Below are 9,612 nucleotides of genomic sequence, written 5' to 3' on the forward strand. Positions count from 1 at the left end.
TTCGCTCTCATTAGAAATGTTAGCTGTATGGCACAAGGCTAAGTAAAAGATACTCTCCCCTGAAGCTTACACTGAAATCAGGTATGAACTATCTTGGGAGAAGCAGAAGAGCAGAAGTCCCTGCAACAATAAGTAATACTTCTGATGAAGGGAGGGAGGGAGGAAGGGAGGGAGGGAGGGAGGGCTGGCTGCTGGGCGAGAACTTCACTCTCAAGAGGCACCTACAGAAGCAGAGCTTGCTACAAGTGCTCCCCACTTGTCTCCATTCATTACCCAGAAGTTTGTAAAAGGAACAGGATCCTAAAGCCTAGCCCTTTAAAGTAGTAAAAACTATTGTAAGCCCATCGGCAATCTCCCTACCTAACAGACAGGAAACAAATACCATAACTGTTAAATGGCTGACTGGCAAGCAGGGGCAACTATAATAAGTTCTGACTATTTTCACCACTGAATTATTTCCCATTCTAGTCTGTTTCAGGGAAACAAATAGACCACATTTTGGGGACCATGGCTAAAGAGGAGGAGGTAACAGGGTGGGGGTATTAAATACTTAGCTCATTTTTACACAGTACAGCTCATATATACTGATGGATGACATTCAGTTGCAAAAAATTAAGATTACCTCATAATTGAAATGGAAAGAAAATAAAACTTGTACTTTAATAAGTTCTTCCTGAAAATGCTGCTTTGAACTAAATACAACTAGAATAAACATTTTTGATGGTACTTATTTGGCAATTTGCCCAGGAAACCTAGCTCAGCATTATCTGCTTTTCAATTTAGTTTGCACTGACCCATCTTCACAGCTGGGCCTTCTGAAGGAGGTTCTGGTCATGTGCTTCCTCCTGCTCCAAGCTCCCAGCTGTAAAATTCACTTGAGGGGGTGAAGCCTGCCCAATGTGTAGGAAGAACAGGAAGCATGCCTTTCCTCATCTCCCTAAACACTCTATAGGCCTTGGCTTCACATGGTGCCAGGTGAACTGGAACTGACAGTTATCAGAAGCACACTCTAGTTTGGTCCAGCATGCCATGCCACCATAACTTACACAGTATGGCTAGTACCCACCAACCGGCACAGGACTCTTGAATCAATGGAAGTGCTGTGTGCCATAGACTCAAAGCAATCAAGAAGCCAAAGCAAGTGGTTAAGAGAGCTGAGTTTGACTCAGTAGCTGCTTAAGTGCCAACACAAACATAGATTTAAATTTTAATCTCTATGGAATAATTTGGACTATCATATGTATGCATGGTAACTTGGGAACTTCAAAAAAAGTTGCTTTCCATAAAAATATTGAGTATTTTCCCACAAATCTAAACTAATTCTAGATATTTTTAAACCACTCTGGTTGTTTTTCAGCACAAATGGTTTTGAGCAGCTGTTAAATTAACTCCTGGCTTCTTGACAATGAGTGGTTGGACCCTGAACTCAAGCCTCCCCCTGGAAGGCAGCAGAAGCAGCACGTTCAGTCACCATCAGTGACTACTGCATCCCTACTGCAAGTATCAGACGAGTGTCAGAATAGCCATCAGGACTGTGAGGGGACAAACTACATCTGCAGACTATAGCTCTAGTAATTGCCTCTCCAGATCTAACAACTTTAATTTCAATGAGGATGAGCACACTGAGAAACTGAGCATCTGAAGAAACAGAAAGTGTCCACATCTTCCTGCAGGTGTCTAGCCAGACCATGACAACTGGGCAAGGAGGCTGAACACAAGGACTGTGTGTTATACTTGGGGGAAGCCTGAATCTGTCTCAGCCGAAATTATATAAACTGGTCATTGACAAAAATGACCCTGACTGGTAAGACTTCACTGAAATCCACTACCTGTACAAGCAGGTGACATCTATGAAAGAACCAGGTGACCAGGTGGCCAACTTGTGCAAAGTGGAAGCCCCTAAGCCCAGCCTGGCAGGGTATCTCTTTGACAACCATGCACGATCTCAGAAGCAGCAACCAGAGCTAAGCCTTGGGCTGACATCCAGTCTGTTTCCCTGCCACTGGGACAGTACCTGCATGTTGAGATTAGCTTTACCTTTTCTATAAACTGCATAAAACACCTACGTTCTGTTATCTACATCATTCCTCCAAATAAAGAAATCTATTCAGTCCCCATGAGGCTCCTATTTAAAACAATTATCTAAAAATAATAATAATAAAGTAAGGAGTCAGGTATCATGAACAATCACTTCTATTATATTTCTCTAAAACAAAGACAACAGTGTTGAATGGTGACAGGACAGCTGTAACCTGCTAAATCACCTTCAAGCCACTTACACTCCAAACATGGGATTCTGGATTCTAAAATTACAGAGCATCAGGATTGGAAGATACCTTTGAGATGATTATGTAAACCCTCAGGCACAATATTATGTCACCATTGACTGTCAATGCATTGCTATCCACCATCTGTGTCTAAGCCGAAAACATGTGGAACATCCAGGTGAGTTACACTTGGCTGACAAATGCACAACCTAAAGCTAGTCCTGGGGATCAGAATGGAAGCATCCCACTCAGTCCTGGGGTCCTCTGCTCAGTGACAAGCCACCAGTCCTGCCTGCTCACTTTTGAAGCAGTCTCCTACTTGTGAGCCAATCCTCTGTGACGTGTCCAAATTCTGTGAAGATGGCTTCCATGCCCTCCTCAAACTCTTCCTTTTCCAGGTTTATAGCATGCCCCCTTACACTTTCCAAATATGAATAACTTTATACACTGCCCTCCAGAGAGCAAGGCAGCAAAAGCCTTCTGATGCACTCTGAGGGAGTCACACTTCAGTGGGACTCCTGCTCCTTGGACTCAACAACTCAAGATCTTATTAATTTGTGTAAGGCTGTTCCAGGTTGTTTATAAGCCAAGAGAATTCATTCCCTTGTCCCATGTCCATTTCTTGAGTGAATCATCTGAAAGGCAAAGATAAATGGGATACAACCCTATAGCCTTTAACATGAAAGGAGATAAAATAAAGCTATTTGTAATATAAACTGATCTACAACAAGACAGATGTGCTACACCAAACAATGAGTGTTTAAGTGAATGCAGCAATTCTGCTGTTACGTTGTTTCAGAGTAGCATTTCAGGCTGCTGAAACCATTATCATTCCTGCCATGTACTGTGGCAGTTTCCAACAGGAGGACTGTCCTCATCCCAAGTGCATGGTTTGAGCACACACTGTCACGAACTTGGGTGAGCATCTTACACAACAGATGAAACACATATCATATGCCCCCTTTACAGATGAGAAAGCTGCTGCTTAGAAAAGTTAGTTTATACAAGGTGATAAGCTCAGCTGGTGCCAGAGCTTCATGAGTACCTCTCAACCACAGATTTTATTGATAACCAATCGTATGTTGAGGATTGGGCTCAAAACCAGCCATGGTTCACTGCTATCTCTGATGTTCAAAATAACATATTAAAGCAATAGCAAAATATATGGGCATAAGAGTTTTCTCTCAGGCTTTTTCCAAGGATAAGACTATTTCACTTGCTTTATCCAAGCATGCAGGAATGGCCTCAGTTAAATATGGGACATGAGCAAAACTTGTAAAGGAGCCCCCAACTCCCATCAGACAAATCCTACCTGCACCTCTGCAATTTACATTCTTGTTACAGATCAAAAAAATGCAGACGCCAATTAGATGACCATGACAATGCTAATTAACAAACTAAGAACTTTAGTCACTAGTAAATACTTAAGAGTAAAATAAACTTTAATGAGGACTTTTCATCTCTAATTCTTACTTTTTCTTAGTTTTACTTAATAAAGAACTGCTGATATTAAAGTCAGGCCTATTTTCTAAAATTGAAATTGTTAAACTCTCTTAGTTGTATATGCTTTTAAGACCACATGATGTCTTAATGAATTGTAATTTTAAAAAAATGTAAAGTGATAATTGGGAGACTGAGGAAAGACAACAGCAAGCTTGAGGGAGAGTATATGGGGTGGGGAGAGAGAGCTGAGTATGGTGGCACATGCCTGTCATCCATCTCCTTGGGAAGCTGAAGCAAGAGGATCAAAAGTTTAACAACAGCTAGGCGATGGTTGTTCACACCTTTAATCCCAGCACTGGGGAAGCAGAGGTAAGCAGATCTCTGATTTAGAACCTGCCTATTCTACAGAGAGACCAAAGACAGCAAGGCTATACAGAGAAACCCTGTTTTGAAAAACAAACAAAAACTTCGAGAACCACACTAGTTAACCTATGGAGACTTTACCTCAAAATAAAAAAATGTTTGTTTGTTTGTTTGTTTGTTTGTTTAAAGACCTAGAGATGTATACCACTTGCCTGGGAGGCACTGGGCTCAACCCCAGTACTCAAAAAGGAAGCGAAACTCAGAATCACAGACAATGATAACCCTAGAACACCAAGTATTACTAAGTACTAGGTATGTGCAAATTTTACACATAATGTAGGAAAGCATTATTGTAGCCATCCAATCACTTGCGTTCTCTAGACAACCTTTAGGCCTCCTTAAAAACTATTAAAACATTTCTTCTGGCTCTATCCATCTGCCCTCCTTCCCCCAACCCTAACCCCATTACTGAGGTGAAACCTGCCAAAGGTTAAACATTCACTTTGGTTAGGTAATCAGAAATTACTCAGTTTCCTTTCAAAGGCCTAACTTCAGCAAAAATCTTGTCTCCACTGACAGGAGACTACTGGGAAAGTATCTTAAATGAGAAAAGAAAGAATTTCAAGTCTTTGATATTGAATTTTATGTATAATTATTTTATTCCATTTTCTTCACTTGAAACTTGTTGATAACTATGTTTGTGCCCCTAGTCTTATGATGTATTTATTTCCAAAACTTAGAGGAGACTCCCAAGTGGAAATGAGGTCTATGAGATTCATCTCTGGCTTAAGTTACCAGGCAAACTTCACACACACACACACACACACACACACACACACACACACACAAAAAAAAAAAAAAAAAAAAAAAAAAACAAAAAAACAAAAAAAAAACAAAAAAAAAAAACCCCAGGACTTCTATTATTGCATAGTCTTCTAATTGAAGGTTCTTTTTTCATAAGGTTATTAATATACCTAACTTTTTTTTAAGTCTCAACTACTTCTTTTTTTTTTTTTTTTTTTTTGGTTTTTTTCAAGACAGGGTTTCTCTGTGTAGTTTTGGTTCCTGTCCTGAATCTTGCTCTGTAAACCAAGCTGGTCTTGAACTCACAGAGATCTGCCTGACTCTGCCTCCCAGGTGCTGGGATTAAAGGCATCGGCCACTACTGCCTGGCTAACTCTCAATTTCTTTTTTTTTTCTTTCTTTCTTTTTTTTTTTTTTTTTTCCTTCGTTTTTTCAAGACAGGGTTTCTCTGTGCAGCTTTGCGCCTTTCCTGGAACTCACTTGGTAATCCAGGCTGGCCTCGAACTCAGAGATCTGCCTGGCTCTGTCTCCCGAGTGCTGGGATTAAAGTCATGTGCCACCACCGCCCGGCATCTCAACTTCTTAATAATAGAAAAATACATTAAGTGTATCAATAGAGGCTAGAGAGATGGCTACTTATTTAAGAGCATGTCATGTTTTTTTCAGAAAAACTGCATTTGGTTCCTGATACCCACATCTGGCAGCTCAAAGCCTTGTGATAAATCCAATTCTAGATAATCCTTTTATGACCTTATGGGCCCAGGCATGGTACATATACATATACTCTGGCATGCACTCATGCGAGCATACACACACTAAAGAAAAAATAATAAGTAAATTTTTGTAATGTTATTTTTTTGTTTCTGTTTTTTTTTTTTAGACAGGGTTTCTCTGTGTAAGCCCTAGCTGTCCTAGAAACTCACTCTGTAGATCAGACTGGCCTCAAACACAGAGAGTCACCTTCCTCTGCCTCCTAAGTGCTGGGATTAAAGGTGTGTACCACCATGTCCAGCTTAAAAATAATCAGAAGGTTGTTAGAAGGGTTTAACCAAGCACGAAATTACTGCAGAATTAATGATATTTTCATTTAAAAATAATTAACAACTCCAACATTTAGAACAAAAATGAAACCAATGTACAGAAATAAATTTTACCAAATAAGGCAACAAAGGTGCAAACTAGAAAACCTGAAACACAAGAGATCTCTACTATAATTAATAATCTCAAGAGGCTAAATACAAAAACTGGTCTCACTGTAGCAGAAGGAAAAAGACACACAGCAATCCCAACATTCTTCACTAACAGAAAGTGAGTACAAATATAATAGTGAAAATTGTAAGCTAATAGAGAAAGCAAATACCTGACCACAGCAACTCCTAAAGAACATCAGAATAGTATAATCAGTGTTCAGTTAAAGTAATCTAATTGTAATAAATGGCTACTCTGCTTCTTTAGAGCAATACAGCTTGCCTCCATTCCCAGGACTTTCGTCCAAGAGGAAGAAATAACACTAAAATCTGTCTGTTCCAAGAAAATCATCATGCTCTGTAGTTAAGAGCAGGAAACCACTTTCCAAAGACAAGAGCCTCTATCACACTAGATACAACAAAGACACAGTTACATTTCTAACAACCACTTCTATGAGTAAAAGGGAGACAAACTTTGTAACTAAAACAGTTTAGAAACTTGGAAAGCCTCGTACAGCTTGCAGAAGCTACAGTATGTTTCACTCACATTTTTATCAAAATTCCATACAGCATCAATTAGCTACTCTCCCTTATCTGATGTTCTATTGCAAATTCAACTACAGATGGAAATCTGCAAAGGGAGGGAAGTTCACCCTTACTGAACATGTACAAACCTCTCTTGGTGACTACTCCCTGAAGGATACAGTGTAACAGCTACTGGAATAGCAGGGACACTGTAATAGGTATTGGAAGTAATATACAGACAACTCAAACTGAGAGAAGTTAGTGTACAGGTTAGAAGCAAACACTACCCGGCTGGATATAAGGTGCTGGAGCAGTTGAAGATGGGGTGGAGCAAACCTCTGTGGACACCGGGAATCTACTAGTTTTCCTACAAGCAAGCCTCTCCTGTGCTCCTACTGCTACTTTGCTGAGAACTGTCATCTTTGCCATTCTCTCTTGGGTATGATCAAGATTTCAGGGGGTTGCTGACTATTCATCACAGAGCTAAACACAAAACCAGTTTTCTAGTGGTTGGCCTACAGAACCTTCTCACTGTCTCATTACCAGGTGGCTTCTAAAGAAATGGTTTAATCATCTTTAAATTTGGCCTAAATATGCATCACATAGAAAAGATAGTCAGTAACCTTTTTTTAAATGTGTGTAATACTGAAGATGAAACCCAAGTCTTCTCACAAAGTAAGCAAGCACTCTACCACTGAGCTATATCCCCAGCCAGACAAGGTCTCACTGAGTCCAGGCTGGCTCTGAACCTACAATCCTCCTGCCTCAGGCCCCTGAGTAGCTGGGACTACTGTTAGCTACACCACAAGGCCCAGTTAACAGCATTTCTTTCTCAGCGAGACTCTCACTGAACACTTATAAACAGAAGAGGAACAAAACTCTCATTGCTAGAGCCTACATCAGCACAAACTTCTGAATCTTCAAGTCCAGCATCACTCTGCAGAGGTGTTCATACAGTGAAAGGGGTGGGGGAAAGCAGCAATCACTTCCCTCCCACTGGACTAGAGTTCCAGATCCAGATACTGGTAAGATCTCAAGCAAGACAAAGGAGTACAAAGAAGAAATAGAAGGATAGAGACCAAGATTATTTAGAGTCCCAGAAAAGTTTCTCTGTAGCTTTTTCAGAACCTGACTTTGCTTGAGACAAATTCCAAATGACTGGAATTTCACTAAAATATCAATCACAGCGCCCCAAGGTCCAATCTATAAAGTGGGCCTCTACAGGTAGTCGCCCATATGTACACTGTAGGTAATGGCTCTGACTGGAAAAAGTGTCTTTTTATACTGCTGTATTCTTAAGGCACATTCACTTAGCACTCCCCAAGACTGTCACTGTTTAAAACTCATCTTTAAAATATCCTCAGCATCACTTCTGAAAGGAAAAAATGAGGATGGTATCATTTTACATATGAAAAGCCACACTTTTCAGTGTCCAATTCAGGTTTTAGTCTTTGTGTTTTCCAAAGGGTCTCCCTACGTAGCTCTGGCAGGCCTGGAACTCAGGATCCCCTGCCTCAGCCTTCTGGCTGCAGTTCTGTTACAACGGATCCATCACTAAAAAGTCAACTCTTCTGAGGGTCTGCAAGGCAAAATTACTGTCAACATCCTGTTCGAGTGGTTTTGCTTTGGAAACAACATCATGTTCATTTAGAAATGGAATACAGCATGCCCCCAAGTCATCCTCAAAGCGTGCACACTCTGAAACGCTTCAACGTCCTCTCCTGACTCGAGGGGCGGGGGGGGGGGGGGGGGGGGGGGGTAAGGTCCCCCCGCAGCCAGTGGCGCACGTCACTAATCAGCTCCTTCTCCAAGAGCGGCAACCAGGGAGAAGAGGCAGAGTCGTGTCCCCAGGCTGGAGCCGCAAGAAGGCAGAGTTGGAAACCGGAATGGCAAACTCCGAGAGCACTGAATGCTTCTCCCTCTCAGCGCGCTCGTCGCGTGTGGACCTCGGCCAGGGGCGCGTGGGAAGAAACATGACCTATTTTCTACGCCTGCCTTTGCAAGCGGGCAGTGGAGGACAAGGAGCGGGGGCCGAGCTCCCGGTGGGCAAGAGGGCTGCAGGGAGAGGCGCCTCGGCCCCACGCCGCGTGCGCCCGCCACTGGAGGAAGGAAACCAAGGCTGCAGCCCGCCGCACGCAGTCCCAGCGCCCCGCGCGCGTTCCGGGCCCCGGCCGCACCCGAGGGCGGCGCCCAGGCCGCGCCCAGGCCGCGCCCTGCACCTGCCGCCTGCCCACGTCCCAGCGGCAGAGGAGAACGGCGGGAGAGCGCGAGTCCCCTCAGGGCACAGGCCGGCCAGGCCTCGGCGACCGCAGCCGCCCGGGCCCGAAGAGCTCGGCCGCAGCAGTCCGCCGGACCTCGGCGCCCGGCCGGCCGGCCTCACGGCGTCGGGAACGGCAGAACCCTGTCCCCTCAGCCCGCGGGCCGCACGCGGGAGACCACCGCCCGCACTCACCTGCCGGCTTCGCCTACGCGCAGCGGCGGCGCCACACTCCGGCCGGGACCCCACCGTCCGCCTCAACCAACCCCCAGGCGGCGGCGGCGGCGGCGGCGGCGGCGGCGGCGGCGGCGGTGGCGGCGGCCGGACGGCAGGGGCGGGACGGCGGCCAGAGACAGCCCCGCCGCCCAGGCCCTACCCGGCTCCGCCCGCCTCTGGGCCCCGCCCACAGGCCGCCGCCGCCTCAGTTTATTGGCCCGCACCTCACACGCCTCGGCGCGGCCCCGCCCCGCTGCCCAGCCGCCCTTCTGCTAGGGTACTGCTTAGCCATTGGACAGCAGCAACGAGGGCGGAGCCAGACTCAAGGACACAATTGGTTAGAATTCGCCCATGGTGGCGCTGTGATTGAACGACGGGCGCCCTGGCCCCGCCTTCAAACCCAAGTTCCGTTAACAGGTTCGGTTGCTCCCGAACTCCCTTTCGCCATTTGGGCGGGGCGGATGGGAGGACCAATTCGAGCGGTTCCCTTCCCCTTACAGGCGGCAGGCCACAGGGCCACAGGGTAGGCGGAGAAGTGACGAAAGACTTG

General features: G+C 44.8%; 1 protein-coding gene across 1 annotated transcript in view; it reads right to left on the reverse strand.

Moving 5' to 3' along the window:
• Positions 1–9,173, reverse strand: part of Setd3 (SET domain containing 3, actin histidine methyltransferase) — a 69,543-nt gene extending 60,370 nt beyond the window's left edge. The window contains exon 1 of the mRNA XM_052738930.1: positions 9,042–9,173. The gene's annotated coding sequence lies outside the window, so the exon portion shown is untranslated. The remainder of the gene's footprint in view (positions 1–9,041) is intronic.
• Between the last annotated feature and the right edge of the window lie 439 nt (positions 9,174–9,612).

This window comes from Peromyscus californicus, unplaced genomic scaffold (genome assembly GCF_007827085.1).
Source record: "Peromyscus californicus insignis strain IS unplaced genomic scaffold, ASM782708v3 Scaffold_15__1_contigs__length_86483966, whole genome shotgun sequence".
NCBI lineage: Eukaryota > Metazoa > Chordata > Mammalia > Rodentia > Cricetidae > Peromyscus > Peromyscus californicus.